Source organism: Heptranchias perlo, chromosome 20 (assembly GCF_035084215.1).
Source record: "Heptranchias perlo isolate sHepPer1 chromosome 20, sHepPer1.hap1, whole genome shotgun sequence".
Classification (NCBI taxonomy): domain Eukaryota; kingdom Metazoa; phylum Chordata; class Chondrichthyes; order Hexanchiformes; family Hexanchidae; genus Heptranchias; species Heptranchias perlo.
The window spans coordinates 28,288,974-28,308,930 of record NC_090344.1 but is presented as its reverse complement, the minus strand read 5'-3'; the positions used below and the strand labels follow the sequence as shown (position 1 = coordinate 28,308,930).

General features: G+C 43.8%; 7 non-coding genes across 7 annotated transcripts; 4 read left to right on the top strand and 3 right to left on the bottom strand.

Annotated features, from left to right (window-relative positions):
* Positions 1-11,252: 11,252 nt before the first annotated feature.
* trnai-aau (transfer RNA isoleucine (anticodon AAU)) lies at positions 11,253-11,326 on the top strand. Its single transcript has one exon. It is a non-coding gene; the product is annotated as a tRNA-Ile (tRNA).
* A 526-nt stretch (positions 11,327-11,852) lies between these two features.
* trnap-ugg (transfer RNA proline (anticodon UGG)) lies at positions 11,853-11,942 on the bottom strand. The gene is given in 2 exon segments: positions 11,853-11,888; positions 11,907-11,942. It is a non-coding gene; the product is annotated as a tRNA-Pro (tRNA).
* A 1,890-nt stretch (positions 11,943-13,832) lies between these two features.
* trnai-aau (transfer RNA isoleucine (anticodon AAU)) lies at positions 13,833-13,906 on the top strand. Its single transcript has one exon. It is a non-coding gene; the product is annotated as a tRNA-Ile (tRNA).
* Positions 13,907-14,432: 526 nt separating this feature from the next.
* trnap-ugg (transfer RNA proline (anticodon UGG)) lies at positions 14,433-14,522 on the bottom strand. Its single transcript is given in 2 exon segments — positions 14,433-14,468; positions 14,487-14,522. It is a non-coding gene; the product is annotated as a tRNA-Pro (tRNA).
* Positions 14,523-16,413: 1,891 nt separating this feature from the next.
* Positions 16,414-16,487, top strand: trnai-aau (transfer RNA isoleucine (anticodon AAU)). Its single transcript has one exon. It is a non-coding gene; the product is annotated as a tRNA-Ile (tRNA).
* A 526-nt stretch (positions 16,488-17,013) lies between these two features.
* trnap-ugg (transfer RNA proline (anticodon UGG)) lies at positions 17,014-17,103 on the bottom strand. Its single transcript is given in 2 exon segments — positions 17,014-17,049; positions 17,068-17,103. It is a non-coding gene; the product is annotated as a tRNA-Pro (tRNA).
* A 1,876-nt stretch (positions 17,104-18,979) lies between these two features.
* trnai-aau (transfer RNA isoleucine (anticodon AAU)) lies at positions 18,980-19,053 on the top strand. Its single transcript has one exon. It is a non-coding gene; the product is annotated as a tRNA-Ile (tRNA).
* Positions 19,054-19,957: the final 904 nt, after the last annotated feature.

The window sequence follows — 19,957 nt, the reverse complement described above, 5'->3', positions numbered from 1 at the left end:
GCAGGCATCCCTACCCGACTGAATGACCAAGTACCGGATCATGTGTCAGAATGAATGACTTTGACTAACTGTCTGCCTTTTTATGGACCTGAATGGCCACATTTCTGAGTTGATGTCTTCGCTCTGTGTCACAATCCTGTCTCTGTCTCTCAGGAAGGCAATACACACACAACATTCACACACCGACTTTGACTGAACGCAACTTTAATCTGCTGCAGTGTGTACCATCCACAAGATGCACTGTACCAACTCGCCAAGGCTTCTTCGACAGCACCTCCCAAGCCTGCGACCTCCAACACCGAGAAGGACAACGGCTGCAGAAACATGGGAAGAGCACGTTCACCTCCAAGTCACACACCATCCCGACTTGGAATGGTGTCATTCGTCATTCATTCATCGTCGCTGGATCAAAATCCTGAAACTCCCAATCTAACAGCATTGTGGGAGAACCTTCACCGCACCGACTGCAGCGGTTCAAGAAGTCGGCTCACCACCACATTCTCAAGGGCAATTAGGGATGGGCAATTAATGCGCGCCTTGCCAGCGATGCCTAAATCCCATGAATTAACATCTTAGTTCCTTCTGGAGTTGAATGATTTTGAAATTTTGAAGATTTTTTCCTGTGTAACTTGTGAGGTTTTGATCATTGAGATGTTTGTGAGGGAAAGCGGAAGAGGATTGGCGGCGTTTAGTGTGGGACAGAAGTGATGTTGTCTCAAGGAGAAGCGACACAGTGCTATAAGCTGAGCAAAGGTTTCTCCAGTTTAGCGGTCGTCAGGTTCGCCTCACATCCGGTTAGATCCCAGGCGGAAAAGTTATTTGGGAAGTTACTCCTGATGACCCTCCAGGGCTGAGCTTCACCTGTGAAAAGGCGCCGCTAATTGTTTGTTCCTGTTAAATTTAACAACGGCTCTATCACAGTCCTGGTGTCATAAACACTGAACATTTTTAAACAGACTCTTAAATTATTGTCTGGGAAATGAGAACGGATGAAAGTTCGTAACATGCAAAGCACAAAGTTTCGCTGTCACTCGTTAACTACGTCAGAATTTCCACCGGTCTGCAGCAGAAAGTTATTGGTTCATTAATGACGATTACAATTATTCATCTTTCACAGAGAATCATCGGTTTCGAGCATTAAATTCGTAATGTTCACAATTGGTTTGTTAAAATTATTTCCTTGACCGAGAATCGAACCCGCAGCACAAAGGTGAAACCATTCTCTCGTAAACACCAGCTGCCAGCCAGAAGATCAGTAAAAAATCAGTTAACGCAAAGATTTCTGGAGATGGACCCCTGAATTTCTCCGCTCCTCGACAGTTCCGAACTTCACTCCATTTAGAAAATACTGTGATCTATTTTCGTTTCTCAGTGGGTTATATCACACTTCCCCACATTGAACTCCATCTGTCACAGTTTTGTTCTCTAATTTAATCATCAATGGCCCTTTGCTACTTTCTGCTCCAATCTGCACTATTTACTGTGTCACCTATCTTGCTGGGTTAGTGGTGAAAACTGCCCTCCGCTTCACGGTAAGTGTAAAGAGGCAACTTTGTAGATGCCGTGTAGTGTTACAGAACGGCAGGTTGGACCTGCTCGTTTCATCTCATCTCATTTTCTGGTAACGGGAATATTACTGAAATGGAGCCTGGTCAAATAACAGCTCAAGAAACCAATCGTCTCTACTACCAAGAGCTGATCCTTCAAATATACAGGTATTTATGGGGCAAGTTGAGTCTGATGCTCAGAAATAATACCGCGCAGATCTTCACTCGTGCAAGCTGCACACCCTTTATTTTATAAAAGTAAACCGATTGAAGACAGCTGCTGTATTGGTCACTGCAACCACAAGCTTTCGCGCGGTGAATTAATGGTTTAGTATAAAGCACGTGGTGTCTCTGTGGTGTAATCGGTCAGCGCGTTCGGCTTTTAATTGTAAGGTTGGTGGTTTAAGCCCGCCCAGGATAACTTTTACCTCAGGATTCATTGACTCACTGCGCCAGATTTCCAATGTGTGTTTTGTCTGCAAGAAAATGCAGGGTAAAAATTGCCAGCGGAGCACGGCTGATATTCCACCATTGATCCTACGGTCCGATAGCAGGCACATGAAAAATATTTAAAAATCCGAGATTGGCTACACGGAACTCAGAATTCTTCTTCACAGACAGGGTCCGAAGGGAGGACTCAATGGTTGCCAGAGAGCTGGTTGCCAGAGATATGGATACTTGTGCAGTGAGCGAGACCAGACTGCTACCGTGTTTTCACAATGAATGTCACTCCTTTATTTTGGAAAAGCAACATGGTTTGCACATTCCGACCGGGTTCAGCTGATTTGTGAGAGATCATTAAAGGCTCCTGCAGCGCTGTCTCGGCGAATAACAACAGTTCTAAGCTGCATTTCAGATGCGACAACAAAGCCATCAGTTTTCCGCTGTTCCCCAGCTCCCGGAGTGAGTGAGGCTGCGAGTGCAGGATTTATGGAGGACCGGAGAGAGTGAAACTTTATTTGGGCTTTCGTGGGAAATCCAGTGAATGGGAATAAGAGCTCCTGGATTTGAACCAATGAAACTGCCTGAGCGGGAATCAGATCCAAAGGCCAACTGGCAACAGAGCCGTGCAGCCACTGTAAAATTTCGCTGCCACGCAGCCGATCGGTCATCCTTTCGGAACACTGTGCCCATCCAAACTTGCTTTCTTGTACAACGCACGATATACAGCGATATCGGATTCAACACTAATTATTTCAAGTGAACAATATTATCCTCTGTTCACCAATTCATTTTGAATGCACGACTTGAATTACCATAATCAGTTTGCAGAATAGATTGCTCTGAAGCTCCATAAATGTGGAGACATTGGTTACGAACTCATCAGCTGGGCTGTAACTTTACTTTTTCTACCGTCTCAGCCTGCTGGTGTTGCCGGTTAGATCAGCTTTCACCATTCAAGGAAGCCTGAGAATTCTATCAGGGGACAAAACAGAGAGACAAGAGACAGAGTCAGGGACAAATACAGAGATGCAAGAAAATAAACAAAGGATATAAATGCCAGGTTCTGCACACTAGCAGAATTTAAGATGCTGATTGGGAGATATTCCTTCTCATGTCTTGAAATCTTGAAAGAGAATATTGGGCGCCCGCCGCGGTGGAATGTCTCTATTGCTTTGAAAAAGGGAAACCCGGTCAATTAGAGCTAGTTTATTCATTTGTACATTGAACAGATCGTTAAACAGTAACTCACCGAGTAAAATTCAAACCGGTGCAAGAAAACCCCAGTGGGGTATGAGTCTCACGCTTCAAACACTGGGCCATCGCAGCTGCACACAGCAGTTCTTGCACAGCTGTCGGTCATACTGCTTCGGGTTATCACAGTGCCTCCGCCAGACTGCATGTGCTTTCAAACAAGATTCCAAATGGACACATGCAGCAAATTGCCATGCGAGGACTGGTGCTATTGGCGTTGAATTCTCGCCTGTTTATCATGCGACCCGGGTTTGATACGTGGCCAATGCAGGATCGTTTTACATTCTGCACCAATGAGGAACACGGGAACAGGAGTCGGCCATTTCGCCCATCGAGCCTGTTCCGCTATTCAGTCCACAAAAAGCAGGACAATTCGAATCCGGCCAATCGTCGCGCCATTAGTCTGCTCTCAATCATCAGCAAAGTGATGGAAGATGTCGGCCACAGTGCTATCAAGCAGCACGAGCTCACCAATAACCTATTAATCGATGCTCATTTTGGGTTCCATCAGGACAAATAGGCTCCAGATCTCATGACAGCCTTGGTCCAAACATGGACAAAATAGCCGAATTCCAGAGGTGAGGTGAGAGTGACTGCCCTTGACATCAAGACAGCATTTGACCGAGTGTGACATCAAGAAGCCCGAGTAAATTTGAAGTCAATGGGAATCAGAGAGAAAACTCTACAGTGGTTGGAGTCATACCGAGCACAAAGGAAGATGGTAGTGGTTGTTGGAGGCCAATCACCTCAGCCCCTGGACATTGCTGGAGGAGTTCCTCAGGGCAGTGTCCTCGGCCCAACTATCTTCAGCTGCTTCATCAATGAACTTCCCTCCATCATAAGGTCAGAAATGGGGATGTTCGCTGATGATCGCACAGTGTTCAGTTCCATTCGCAACCACTCACATAATGAAGCAGTCCATGCCCGCATACAGCAAGACCTGGACAACATCCAGGCTTGGGCTGATAAGTGGCAAGTAACATTCGAGCCAGACAAGTGGCAGTCTGGATACTTTCTAACCACCTCCCCTTGACATTCAACGGCATTACCATTCACTTAATCGAGTAATATCTCTCTGTAATCTTATTCTTCCAACTCCACTGCTTATAATTCTGTCCATCTTTATGTCATCGACAAACTTGGATGTGTGGTTCTCGATCCCGTCATCGAATATCAATGAGCCCGCCTAAATTGGGGTAAATTCACATTCAGCTTCAATCTCCCCATCATCTTGAGCCATTTTATTTACACCGCGTGTGTTGCGCCGAGGAAAATACTGCACTCTGTCGTCTGGAGCTCAAATATAATTCAATTCTCACAACTGCAAAGATGTCAGAATCCAATTGGTGACTTTTCACTAAAAAGCACTGAAATAACAGGGCTTGTACGGGATTTGAACCCGGGACCTCTCGCATATTCAATTGGTGAACCGCCCAAAGCGAGAATCATACCCCTAGACCAACGAGCCAGTGAGCAAACGATCGTGCAGCCAGTCTAAAATTTCACCACCGTCTTCAGCCGATCAGACTTCCTTTCAAACCGCTTCTGTCCATCAAATTTCGTTTTCCACCCCTTTGTACAGCAATTTGTGGACAAATTATTCCAGTCGCCAATATTAGCCTCTATTTACTAAATTCGTTTCCAATGTACGGCTTGTTTTTTTAAATTAGAATTTTCGGAATTAGTTAATCTGAAGCTACATTGGCATCTGTCTCAGCATCGTCAGAGTATACAAGCTGCCATAAGTATATTTTACTCCCATTGCTGTTTTCTTTCACTGTGAGGGCGAAGAGACAAAAATGTGGAGACATTAGCTACGAATTTATCAGCTGGGTTGCACCTTTACTTTTCCTATCGTCTCAGTCTTTTTTTTCTTCACCTTTCCATGCTGGTGTTGCAGGTTAGATCAGCCTTTACCGTTCCAGGAAGCCTGAGAAGTCCATCAGGGGACAACATCGAGACAAGAGACAGGGAGAGATAGAGAGATTCATGTAAATAAAGTCGAGTATAAATGGGTGGTTCTGCAAAGTAGCAGAATTTTAGTTGCAGATTGGGCAAGATTCTTTCTTGTGTATTTGAATTTTGCAAGAGTACATTGGGCACCCAATTAAAAGCGCCGGCCACGCTCGAGTATCTCTCATGCTCTGAGAGAGATAAATGAAGTGAATTAGATCCAGTTCATTCATTTGTGCATGGAACGGATCTTTAAACAATAATTCAGTGGGCAGAATTCGAACCTGCGAAGGAAAATTCCATTTGATCTTGAATTTAACGCTTCAACCACTCGGGGATCGTAGCGGCACATGGCAGTACTTGCATGGCTGTCGATCAGACTGAGTTGGGTTATCACCGGAGCTCTGTCCGACTGCATGTTCTTTCAGATAAGATTCCAAAAGGACACATGCATTTACTGATCATGTAAGTATTGGTGGTTCAGGGGTCGAATTCTCGCTCACCACCTGAAAGGTTTGATTTCTGACCAATGCGGGATCCTTTTGCATTCCAACAGCATCCACCGAAAATCGGACCATGTGAAACTTTCTTGGCGCCTCATTGGGCAAATCAGGGTCAGTAGATCACAGTTTCGGAGTTTGAATCGCCTCGCGGGTCGAAGGCGTTGCTTTTAGGTCTCCACCTCTCCTGGAGGCGTGGGTTGGATTCTGAATGCCGGCATTTAATCCTTTGCAATTACGAAGATATTTTTTGTTCCTTTGGCTTTGGTTGATTTTTCTGAGCTGTTGATTTGATCCGTCCAGAAAATCAACCCGATATCCGTCCACGGCAGGTTTATTTTTAAGTAAACCAGCAAGAAATATTAGAACGGATTGTCCTTCACAGCAGCTGCTTCGCACTCGCCTCCAAGTCGCTCCACGACCAGCAGAGAAATCTTGCCTTGGGTTGGCCCGCTCCCTGAATACATTAATTACTTTGCTACAATCGACGGTATCAAATATCAGCAAGTGAACAACAGCAGAACGGGAAACCACAGTAATCATGAATGATGCTGAGAAGAGCCCGAACCTGTGGAAGACAGACCAGGTTACGGGAAAGAAACAGCCGCCCCGAGCTTCAGGAAGCAGGGAAAGTCTGTCTGTCTGTCTGTCTGACTGGGGGAAGATTTTTTGCATGAAAGTGAGTGCGGTTTGAAGTGTTGCAGCTCGAAGGCGCTCCCTTCTGGTGAGGAGAGGCAAATGCTCCAGCAAAACAGCCGTGTTCGAGCAGACACAGAAAGCCTTAAGATTTGAGAAAGGAAAAGAGGCGTCCTGATCCACAGCGCCAAAATTTTGAGCTGTCAACTTCCGAGAGCGGCCTTGAGCTAATTGCTGCTTGATCGCTCCTGTGAGACGGAATTGAACCAACGATCGTAAAGATCGACTCATTTGAAGTGTTCTGTTCGACCAGCAAAGCTGTCGGAGGCCGACGAAAAACGTACTTCTCTTTGGTAATTGTTTAGTGAGCGCCTTTTGATGCTCTCAGACTCGTGGTGTCCCGTGCTCATGACCGAGGCTGACTCGGGACCTGTTCATCTCGCAGCGCTGTGAGAGTGTGAGCTGCTGCTTGCTCTCTGCAATCTGAGCCAGTGGTGCAGTAAATAACGTATCTTCTAATAGATTTAAAATATTATAGGTTCGACTCTTACTCGGTTTAAAGGCTTCTGAATTTTTTGTATTACTTTATGACTTACAATGTGTAAAATGATAAAAATTCATGCAAAGAGCAAAAATCTTATTAAAGTTTTGACTGTCTCTTGATGACCATGTCAGTATCTCCTTCAGTCTGAAATAAAAAGTGACCTGTTGATTAATGTTGATTCAAACAATGATGCAACGACGAACTGCGATTAATTTGCTTCATGCAGTTAATTCAATAGGTTCTTAATTCTTGTATAACGTTCATTCCCTGACTGGGAATCGAACCACGTGGCGGTGAAAACACCGAATTCAAACCACCAGCCCACCGGGGAGTTCTCAACATTCCGCACCACACACTGTGGAACTGATGCCATTGATTTCTCTTTCACTCTTTCGTGATTCATTCAGCTCTGTGTTTATTCTCAGGCCTCTGATCTCTCCATTCCTTTCAGCATTTGATTCCGGATATTCTTGTAGTTAAATATGAATAAGATACCATATCTCACAGCCCCGGTATATTTGCTGTTTCTCTCTGCAGTTCTGTACAAAATCAAACTGTACGCAGATACCGACAGTCTCTCTCTCTCTCTCTCTCTCACTCCCCACAGAAGCAGCAGGAGATGCCACTTTAAACTGCCAGTTGCTTCAAACGATGCCCGATAGACCTGCGTTGTCTTGCAGCTTTCCCAGGAGCTACATTTGATTCGGTGCCTCAATTTAGGGAAATTGAATGATTTTCACCGGCAGCTTGTGGTAGTATATTACCTCACTTTCTATTTCGTGTATATGGCTACTTGCACTTGGTGCTGTCATTGACTGAACATCACCTTTTGTCCCGATCGTAGTTCGAATAGAAAATGCTATTTTGTGCGAGCAGCTTGCCTGGCCCGAAAATGACAAATGACATTCTTTGCTGCTTGATCGCAGCAAAGAATGTTCAGCGTTACCTTGTGATCTATTGTTTAGCATTGGGCGCTTTCATCGCCACGACAACAGTTCGATTGGTGTCTGTCTCAAAATCTGCCTATTATACGCTCTACCAAAAGTATACTGTACTCAAATTGCTGATTTTTTCACTGTGAGGGCGAAGAGACATGAGTGGACATTAGTTATGAATTCATCAGCTGGGTTGCAACTTTCCTTCTCCTACCTTCTCCGCCTTCCTTTCTTTACACTTCTCTGCAGATTCAATCATCCTTGGCCGTTTAATAAAGCCTGAGAAGTCCATGAGGTGAAAACACAGAGAGTCAAGAGACAGATTAAAGTATAGAAACAAATATCAAGTTCTGCGAACGAGCAAGAATTTAACATGGAGCTCGGGAGAGATTCCTTCAAATGTCTTGTAAGAGACTATTGGACACTCGTCTGCTGAAATATCTGTTTGAAGGAGAGAAATGCGGTTGGTTAAATCTCGTTCATATTCATTTGAGCTTCAAACAACATTGAAAAACTGGACTTCGCTCAGAATCAATCGTCAAATATTCCAAAGCGAGAATCAGACCCCAAGACGAACAAGCCACCGGGAACAAACCACCGGTAATAAACCACTGCAGCCACTGCACAATTAAGTACCAGCCGCAGCCGATCGGTTATCCTTTAAGATCTCTTCGATCCATTCAATCACGTTTCATATTCCGATGAAGAGAAATGTCGAGTTGCAGACGAACGATGACCTCCGTTCTCTTTCGCAAACACATCACTGAACAAAACTTCACAAGTCACCCAGGAAAAATAATTCAGTTCAACATCATTAGCTTCCGATGGAACTGCGAGGATAAGCTGACCAAACCTGCGTTCAGTCGTGCAGCTCAGTTGGTTAGAGCGTGATACGAATAACGCTAAGGTCGTGGGCTCGATCCCCATACGGGCGATGAGGTTCCTATTGCAATATTTAGGTGACTTTTATAAGTTTGGCATACTTCAGAAACAAGCGAATCCACACAATATGTCAAAAGATTAATTTTTTTAGAGTAGCATCCATTAATATGTTTTCTGATCTATATTTTTGAGGTTCAAAGTGGACGGCCACACACTTGCTTACGTTGAAATCCATTTGCCGCAGTTTTGCCCATTCACTTAATCTAGTAATATCTCTCTGTAATTTCATTCTTCCATCCACACTGCTTATAATTTTGTCTATCTTTGTGTCATCGGCAAACTTGAATATGTGGTTCTCGATCCCGTCATCTAATATCAATGAGACCGCCGAAATTTGGGTAAATTCACATTCAGCTTCAATCTCCACATCATCTTGAGACATTTTATTTACTCCGTGTGTGTTGCGCCTTGGAAACTTCTGCACTTTGTCCTCTGGAGCTCAAATATAATTCAATTCGAACAACTGCAAAGATGTCAGAATCCAATTGGTGACTTTTCACTAAAAAGCAGTGAGATAACAGGGCTCGTCCGGGCTTTGAACCCGGGACGTCTCGCATATTCCATTACAAAAACGCCCAAAGCGACAATCATACCCCTAGACCAACGAGCCGCTTGCTAGAAAGCCCTGCAGCCGGTCTAAAATTTCACCATAGTCTTCAGCCGATCGGCTATCCTTTCCAACCGCTTCTGTCCACCCAATCTCGTTTTCTATTCCAAAATACAGCAATATCAAGTTGTACACGACCTATTTCCAGTCACCAATATTAGCCACTCTTTACTAAATTCGTTTACAATGTACGACTTGTTTTTTCAAATAATACTTTTCAGAATTAGTTACTCTGAAGCTTCATTGGCATCTGTCTCGGCATCGTCAGAGGATAGAAGCTACCATAAGTATATTTTACTCACATTGCTGTTTTCTTTCACTGTGAGGGCGAAGAGACAAAAATGTGGAGACATTAGCTACGAATTTATCAGCTGGGTTGCACCTTTACTTTTCCGACCGTCTCAGTCTTTTTTTCCTTTACCTTTCCCTGCTGGTGTTGCAGGTTAGATCAGCCTTTTCCGTTCCAGGAAGCCTGAGAAGTCCATCAGGGGACAACATAGAGACAAGAGACAAGGAGAGATAGAGAGATTCATGTAAATAAAGTCGCTTATAAATGGGTGGTTCTGCAAAGTAGCAGAATTTTAGTTGCAGATTGGGCAAGATTCTTTCTTGTGTATTTGAATTTTGCAAGAGTACATTGGGCACCCAATTAAAAGCACCGGCCACGCTCGAGTATCTCTCATGCTCTGAGAGAGATAAATGAAGTGAGTTAGATCCAGTTCATTTATTTGAGCATTGAACGGATCTTTAAACAATAATTCAGCGAGCAGAAATCAAACCTGCGAAGGAAAACTCCATTTGATCTTGAATTTAACGCTTCAACCACTCGGCGATCGCAGCGGCACATGGCAGTACTTGCATGGCTGTCGATGCTACTTTAAACTGCCAGTTGCTTCAAACGATGCCCGATAGACCGGCGTTGTCTTGTAGCTTTCCCAGCAGCTTCATTTTATTCGGTGGGTCAAGTTTGGGAAATTGAATGATTTTCAGCCGCAGCTTGTGGTAGTATATTACCTCATTTTCATTACCGGGAATGAACCACTGCAGCCACTGCAGAATTCGGTGCCACCCACAGCCGATCGGCCATCCTTTCAGACCTCTTCTATCCATCCAATCACGTTTTCTATTCCGATGTAGAGAAATGTCGAGTTGCACACTAACTATTTCCTCCGTTCTCTTTCGCAAACATATCACTGAACCAAACTTCACAAGTCACTCAGGAAAAATAATTCAGTTCAAAATCATTAGCTTCCGAAGGACCTGCGAGGACAGACTGACCAAACGTGCGTTCAGTCGTGAAGCTTGTGGGTGTGTTGTGATCCTAAGGGACAGAGACAGGCCTGCGACACAGGGCGAAGGCAGGAACTCAGAAATGTGGCCATAAATGGGCAGACAGTCAGTCACAGTCATTGATTCTGACACACGGCCCGGTAGTTGTTCAGTCAGTCGGGGAGCGAGGCCTGCAGCCAACAAACAAAAAGCCTGGCCTGAGAATAAGGCCGAGACCCAATCAGACGGATAAACAGACAGACAGATAGACAGACAGACATCTGACTCAACGTCAAAACGCAGCGTGATCGAATCACTTTGCGGTGATATCATTTTCACAGCAGCTCAGGGTCCTGCCAACAGGTCTTATAGCGGGGCAGTGTTTTATGGATGGGCTGTTGATTGTTAGTAAAATAATATTGATCGGAATTTAATTTGTTACTTTAAAGTGCTCTTTGTTTGTTAATTTTGATCTACATCCTCGACAGTATATACAGAAACAAGTAACAATGTTTAAGGGATGTGGTTTATTCAATATTCGTTGTAAAACCCTGTCAGCTGGTGTAAAAATAAACACAAACTACCCAACACGCGGGTAAGCCCATAAAGCTAAGCTGTGTACATGGCCAGTTAGCTCAGTTGGTTAGAGCGTGGTGCTAATAACGCCAAGATCGCGGGTTCGATCCCCGTACGGGCCATAAGGTTCCTATTGCAATATTTTGGTAACTTTTAAAAGCTTGGCAGACTTGAGAAACAAGCGAATCCACACAAAATGTCATGAGGTCAATTTTTTGGAGTAACATCCATTAATATGTTTTCTGATCTATCTTTTTGAGGTCCAAAGTGGACGGCCTCAAACTTGCTTACGTTGAAATCCATTTGCCGCAGTTTTGCCCATTCACTTAATCTAGTAATATCTCTCTGTAATCTCATTCTTCCATCCACACTGCTTATAATTCTGTCTATCTTTGTGTCATCGGCAAACTTGGATATGTGGTTCTCGATCCCGTCATCTAATATCAATGAGACCGCCTAAATTGGGGTAAATTCACATTCAGCTTCAATCTCCACATCATCTTGAGACATTTTATTTACTCCGTGTGTGTTGCGCCTTGGAAACTTCTGCACTTTGTCCTCTGGAGCTCAAATATAATTCAATTCGAACAACTGCAAAGATGTCAGAATCCAATTGATGACTTTTCACTAAAAAGCAGTGAGATAACAGGGCTCGTCCGGGATTTGAACCCGGGACCTCTCGCATATTCCATTAGAAAAACGCCCAAAGCGAGAATCATACCCCTAGACCAACGAGCCGCTTGCTAGAAAGCCCTGCATCCGGTCTAAAATTTCACAATAGTCTTCAGCCGATCGGCTGTCCTTTCCAACCGCTTCTGTCCACCCAATCTCGTTTTCTATTCCAAAATACAGCAATATCAAGTTGTACACGACCTATTTCCAGTCACCAATATTAGCCTCTCTTTACTAAATTCGTTTACAATGTACGACTTGTTTTTTCAAATAATACTTTTCAGAATTAGTTAATCTGAAGCTGCATTGGCATCTGTCTCGGCATCGTCAGAGTATACAAGCTATCATAAGTATATTTTACTCAGATTGCTGTTTTCTTTCACTGTGAGGGCGAAGAGACAAAAATGTGGAGACATTAGCTACGAATTTATCAGCTGGGTTGCACCTTTACTTTTCCGACCGTCTCATTCTTTTTTTCCTTTACCTTTCCCTGCTGGTGTTGCAGGTTAGATCAGACTTTACCGTTCCAGGAAGCCTGAGAAGTCCATCAGGGGACAACATAGAGACAAGAGACAAGGAGAGATAGAGAGATTCATGTAAATAAAGTCGCTTATAAATGGGTGGTTCTGCAAAGTAGCAGAATTTTAGTTGCAGATTGGGCAAGATTCTTTCTTGTTTATTTCAATTTTGCAAGAGTACCTTGGGCACCCAATTAAAAGCGCCGGCCACGCTCGAGTATCTCTCATGCTCTGAGAGAGATAAATGAAGTGAGTTAGATCCAGTTCATTTATTTGAGCATTGAACGGATCTTTAAACAATAATTCAGCGAGCAGAAATCAAACCTGCGAAGGAAAACTCCATTTGATCTTGAATTTAACGCTTCAACCACTCGGCGATCGCAGCGGCACATGGCAGTACTTACATGGCTGTAGATGCTACTTTAAACTGCCAGTTGCTTCAAACGATGCCCGATAGACCGGCGTTGTCTTGTAGCTTTCCCAGCAGCTTCATTTGATTCGGTGGGTCAAGTTTGGGAAATTGAATGATTTTCACCGGCAGCTTGTGGTAGTATATTACCTCATTTTCATTACCTGTAATGAACCACTGCAGCCACTGCAGAATTCAGTGCCACCCACAGCCGATCGGCCATCCTTTCAGACCTCTTCTATCCATACAATCACGTTTTCTATTCCGATGTAGAGAAATGTCGAGTTGCACACTAACTATTTCCTCCGTTCTCTTTCGCAAACATATCACTGAACCAAACTTCACAAGTCACTCAGGAAAAATAATTCAGTTCAAAATCATTAGCTTCCGAAGGACCTGAGAGGACAGACTGACCAAACCTGCGTTCAGTCGTGAAGCTTGTGGGTGTGTTGTGATCCTAAGGGACAGAGACAGGCCTGCGACACAGAGCGAAGGCAGGAACTCAGAAATGTGGCCATAAATGGGCAGACAGTCAGTCACAGTCATTGATTCTGACACACGGCCCGGTAGTTGTTCAGTCAGTCGGGGAGCGAGGCCTGCAGCCAGCAAACAAAAAGCCTGGCCTGAGAATAAGGCCGAGACCCAATCAGACGGATAAACAGACAGACAGATAGACAGACAGACATCTGACTCAACGTCAAAACGCAGCGTGATCGAATCACGTTGCGGTGATATCATTTTCACAGCAGCTCAGGGTCCTGCCCACAGGTTTTATAGCGGGGCAGTGTTTTATGGATGGGCTGTTGATTGTTAGTAAAATAATATTGATCGGAATTTAATTTGTTACATTAAAGTGCTCTTTGTTTGTTAATTTTGATCAACATCCTCGACAGTATATACAGAAACAAGTAACAATGTTTAAGGGATGTGGTTTATTCAATATTCGTTGTAAAACCCTGTCAGCTGGTGTCAAAATAAACACAAACTACCCAACACGCGGGTAAGCCCATAAAGCTAAAATGTCTACATGGACGGTTAGCTCAGTTGGTTAGAGCGTGGTGCTAATAACGCCAAGGTCGCGGGTTCGATCCCCGTACGGGCCATAAGGTTCCTATTGCAATATTTTGGTAACTTTTAAAAGTTTGGCAGACTTAAGAAACAAGCGAATCCACACAAAATGTCATGAGGTCAATTTTTTGGAGTAACATCCATTAATATGTTTTCTGATCTATCTTTTTGAGGTCCAAAGTGGACGGCCTCAAACTTGCTTACGTTGAAATCCATTTGCCGCAGTTTTGCCCATTCACTTAATCTGGTAATATCTCTCTGTAATCTCATTCTTCCATCCACACTGCTTATAATTCTGTCTATCTTTGTGTCATCGGCAAACTTGGATATGTGGTTCTCGATCCCGTCATCTAATATCAATGAGACCGCCGAAATTGGGGGAAATTCACATTCAGCTTCAATCTCCACATCATCTTGAGACATTTTATTTACTCCGTGTGTGTTGCGCCTTGGAAACTTCTGCACTTTGTCCTCTGGAGCTCAAATATAATTCAATTCGAACAACTGCAAAGATGTCAGAATCCAATTGGTGACTTTTCACTTAAAAGCAGTGAGATAACAGGGCTCGTCCGGGATTTGAACCCGGGACCTCTCGCATATTCCATTAGAAAAACGCCCAAAGCGAGAATCATACCCCTCGACCAACGAGCCACTTGCCAGAAAGCCCTGCAGCCGGTCTAAAATTTCACCATAGTCTTCAGCCGATCGGCTATCCTTTCCAACCGCTTCTGTCCACCCAATCTCGTTTTCTATTCCAAAATACAGCAATATCAAGTTGTACACGACTTATTTCCAGTCACCAATATTAGCCTCTCTTTACTAAATTCGTTTACAATGTACGACTTGTTTCTTCAAATAATACTTTTCAGAATTAGTTAATCTGAAGCTACATTGGCATCTGTCTCGGCATCGTCAGAGGATACAAGCTACCATAAGTATATTTTACTCACATTGCTGTTTCCTTTCACTGTGAGGGCGAAGAGACAAAAATGTGGAGACATTAGCTACGAATTTATCAGCTGGGTTGCACCTTTACTTTTCCGACCGTCTCAGTCTTTTTTTCCTTTACCTTTCCCTGCTGGTGTTGCAGGTCAGATCAGCCTTTACCGTTCCAGGAAGCCTGAGAAGTCCATCAGGGGACAACATAGAGACAAGAGACAAGGAGAGATAGAGAGATTCATGTAAATAAAGTCGCTTATAAATGGGTGGTTCTGCAAAGTAGCAGAATTTTAGTTGCAGATTGGGCAAGATTCTTTCTTGTGTATTTGAATTTTGCAAGAGTACATTGGGCACCCAATTAAAAGCGCCGGCCACGTTCGAGTATCTCTCATGCTCTGAGAGAGATAAATGAAGTGAGTTAGAACCAGTTCATTAATTTGAGCATTGAACGGATCTTTAAACAATAATTCAGCGAGCAGAAATCAAACCTGCGAAGGAAAACTCCATTTGATCTTGAATTTAACGCTTCAACCACTCGGCGATCGCAGCGGCACATGTCAGTACTTGCATGGCTGTAGATGCCACTTTAAACTGCCAGTTGCTTCAAACGATGCCCGATAGACCGGCGTTGTCTTGTAGCTTTCCCAGCAGCTTCTTTTGATTCGGTGCGTCAAGTTTGGGAAATTGAATGATTTTCACCGGCAGCTTGTGGTAGTATATTACCTCATTTTCATTACCGGTAATGAACCACTGCAGCCACTGCAGAATTCGGTGCCACCCACAGCCGATCGGCCATCCTTTCAGACCTCTTCTATCCATCACAATCACGTTTTCTATTCCGATGGAGAGAAATGTCGAGTTGCACACTAACTATTTCCTCCGTACTCTTTCGCAAACATATCACTGAACCAAACTTCACAAGTCACTCAGGAAAAATAATTCAGTTCAAATTCATTAGCTTCCGAAGGACCTGCGAGGACAGACTGACCAAACCTGCGTTCAGTCGTGAAGCTTGTGGGTGTGTTGTGATCCTAAGGGACAGAGACAGGCCTGCGACACAGAGCGAAAACAGGAACTCAGAAATGTGGCCATAAATGGGCAGACAGTCAGTCACAGTCATTGATTCTGACACACGGCCCGGTAGTTGTTCAGTCAGTCGGGGAGCGAGGCCTGCAGCCAGCAAACAAAAAGCCTGGCCTGAGAATAAGGCCGAGACCCAATCAGACGGATAAACAGACAGACAGATAGACAGACAGACATCTGACTCAACGTCAAAACGCAGCGTGATCGAATCACGTTGCGGTGATATCATTTTCACAGCAGCTCAGGGTCCTGCCCACAGGTTTTATAGCGGGGCAGTGTTTTATGGATGGGCTGTTGATTGTTAGTAAAATAATATTGATCGGAATTTAATTTGTTACATTAAAGTGCTCTTTGTTTGTTAATTTTGATCAACATCCTCGACAGTATATACAGAAACAAGTAACAATGTTTAAGGGATGTGGTTTATTCAATATTCGTTGTAAAACACTGTCAGCTGGTGTAAAAATAAACACAAACTACCCAACACGCGGGTAAGCCCATAAAGCTAAAATGTCTACATGGCCGGTTAGCTCAGTTGGTTAGAGCGTGGTGCTAATAACGCCAAGGTCGCGGGTTCGATCCCCGTACGGGCCATAAGGTTCCTATTGCAATATTTTGGTAACTTTTAAAAGTTTGGCAGACTTGAGAAACAAGCGAATCCACACAAAATGTCATGAGGTCAATTTTTTGGAGTAACATCCATTAATATGTTTTCTGATCTATCTTTTTGAGGTCCAAAGTGGACGGCCTCAAACTTGCTTACGTTGAAATCCATTTGCCGCAGTTTTGCCCATTCACTTAATCGAGTAATATCTCTCTGTAATCTCATTCTTCCATCCACACTGCTTACAATTCTGTCCATCTTTGTATCATCGGCAAACTTGGATATGTGGTTCTCGATCCCGTCATCTAATATCAATGAGACCGCCTAAATTGGGGTAAATTCGCATTCAGATTCAATCTCCACATCATCTTGAGACATTTTATTTACTCCGTGTGTGTTGCGCCTTGGAAACTTCTGCACTTTGTCCTCTGGAGCTCAAATATAATTCAATTCGAACAACTGCAAAGATGTCAGAATCCAATTGGTGACTTTTCACTAAAAAGCAGTGAGACAACAGGGCTCGTCCGGGATTTGAACCCGGGACCTCTCGCACATTTCATTAGAAAAACGCCCAAAGCGAGAATCATACCCCTAGACCAACAAGCCGCTTGCTAGAAAGCCCTGCATCCGGTCTAAAATTTCACCCGAGTCTTCAGCCGATCGGCTGTCCTTTCCAACCGCTTCTGTCCACCCAATCTCGTTTTCTATTCCTATATACAGCAATATCAAGTTGTACACTACCTATTTCCAGTCACCAATATTAGCCTTTCTTTACTAAATTCGTTTACAATGTACGACTTGTTTTTTCAAATAATACTTTTTCAGAATTAGTTCATCTGAAGCTGCATTGGCATCTGTCTCGGCATCGTCAGAGTATACAAGCTACCATAAGTATATTTTACTCACATTGCTGTTTTCTTTCACTGTGAGGGCGAAGAGGCAAAAATGTGGAGACATTAGTTACGAATTTATCAGCTGGGTTGCACCTTGACTTTTCCGACCGTCTCAATCTTTTTTTTCCATTACCTTTCCCTGCTGGTGTTGCAGGTTCGATCAGCCTTTACCGTTCCAGGAAGCCTGAGAAGTCCATCAGGGGACAACATGGAGACAAGAGACAAGGAGAGATAGAGAGATTCATGTCAATAAAGTCGCTTATAAATGGGTGGTTCTGCAAAGTAGCAGAATTTTAGTTGCAGATTGGGCAAGATTCTTTCTTGTGTATTTGAATTTTGCAAGAGTACATTGGGCACCCAATTAAAAGCGCCGGCCATGCTCGAGTATCTCTCATGCTCTGAGAGAGATAAATGAAGTGAGTTAGATCCAGTTCATTTATTTGAGCATTGAACGGATCTTTAAACAATAATTCAGCGAGCAGAAATCAAACCTGCGAAGGAAAACTCCATTTGATCTTGAATTTAACGCTTCAACCACTCGGCGATCGCAGCGGCACATGGCAGTACTTACATGGCTGTGGATGCCACTTTAAACTGCCACTTGCTTCAAACGTTGCCCGATAGACCGGCGTTGTCTTGTAGCTTTCCCAGCAGCTTCATTTGATTCGGTGGGTCAAGTTTGGGAAATTGAATGAATTTCACCGGCATCTTGTGGTAGTATATTACCTCATTTTCATTAACGGTAATGAACCACTGCAGCCACTGCAGAATTCGGTGCCACCCACAGCCGATCGGCCATCCTTTCAGACCTCTTCTATCCATCCAATCACGTTTTCTATTCCGATGTAGAGAAATGTCGAGTTGCACACTAACTATTTCCTCCGTTCTCTTTCGCAAACATATCACTGAACCAAACTTCACAAGTCACTCAGGAAAAATAATTCAGTTCAAAATCATTAGCTTCCGAAGGACCTGCGAGGACAGACTGACCAAACCTGCGTTCAGTCGTGAAGCTTGTGGGTGTGTTGTGATCCTAAGGGACAGAGACAGGCCTGCGACACAGAGCGAAAACAGGAACTCAGAAATGTGGCCATAAATGGGCAGACAGTCAGTCACAGTCTTTGATTCTGACAGTCAGTCAGTCGGGGAGCGAGGCCTGCAGCCAGCAAACAAAAAGCCTGGCCTGAGAATAATGCCGAGACCCAATCAGACGGATAAACAGACAGACAGATAGACAGACAGACATCTGACTCAACGTCAAAACGCAGCGTGATCGAATCACGTTGCGGTGACATCATTTTCACAGTAGCTCAGGGTCCTGCCCACAGGTTTTATAGCGGGGCAGTGTTTTATGGATGGGCTGTTCATTGTTAGTAAAATAATATTGATCGGAATTTAATTTGTTACATTAAAGTGCTCTTTGTTTGTTAATTTTGATCTACATCCTCGACAGTATATACAGAAACAAGTAACAATGTTTCAGGGATGTGGTTTATTCAATATTCGTTGTAAAACCCTGTCAGCTGGTGTAAAAATAAACACAAACTACCCAACACGCGGGTAAGCCCATAAAACCAGCATGTATACATGGTCGGTTAGCTCAGTTGGTTAGAGCGTGGTGCTAATAACGCCAAGGTCGCGGGTTCGATCCCCGTACGGGCCATAAGGTTCCTATTGCAATATTTTGGTAACTTTTAAAAGTTTGGCAGACTTAAGAAACAAGCGAATCCACACAAAATTCACTTCCCCTCTGAACTCCCTAATTTCGGCCTGGTGAATGAGAACATAAAAAAGTTAGCATTTCATTCAGCCGGAAACAGAAAGTTACTGGTTGATTAATGGCGATTTGAACAAGCATTCGTCTTTTTTACAGAGTTTAATGAGTGTTGCGAAATTAATACAGTGAACTAGAATTCCTGATGGGGAACCGCTTCAGACATCACATTACTGCCCACACTGGGAAAAAGGATACTTCCGAAACTTTGACAACACATCGCAGGTCCCGCTGCAAAGTCACAGCTTGCCAGCTGTTCCGAAATTTGGAGCCTGGACAGGGAGTTAAACGCTGGACCTTCAGCTCACTGCCCACTTTAAAAGTCTGATACTCTACCGACTGAGCTACCCAGGCTCGACATTACATAAGCTCCCATCGTGCATATTCATGGGAGGCCTCTGAATCATCCCTGCAGCCGGCGAGCAAGGGTGAGGTCCGTTTTATAAAATTCTCAGCAACGTGTTGAGGAGAATCCTTGTTCCTGTTGAACATGATGTCAGAAACATGGACAGTGAACTCGTGAGTTTACAATTCTTCTTGTTTGTGCCAAATGTCTTGTCATTCGTTAGCACCAATTAAAGTAGCACTTTACCCAACGTCTCAAAAGCTGAACTTGTCCCACACGGGAGTTGGAAAAGGCCTCTCGACCTTTCAGCGTATTAACATCTGTAAGCTGAATAATTTCTTCCGTTACACAGTGACACCAGGCAGCATATTTCCCTTCCAAATTTTGCCAACACGAAACTTCCAACCGATGAATATCGGCTTAACGAAAAGAAGAATTGTTTGTTTG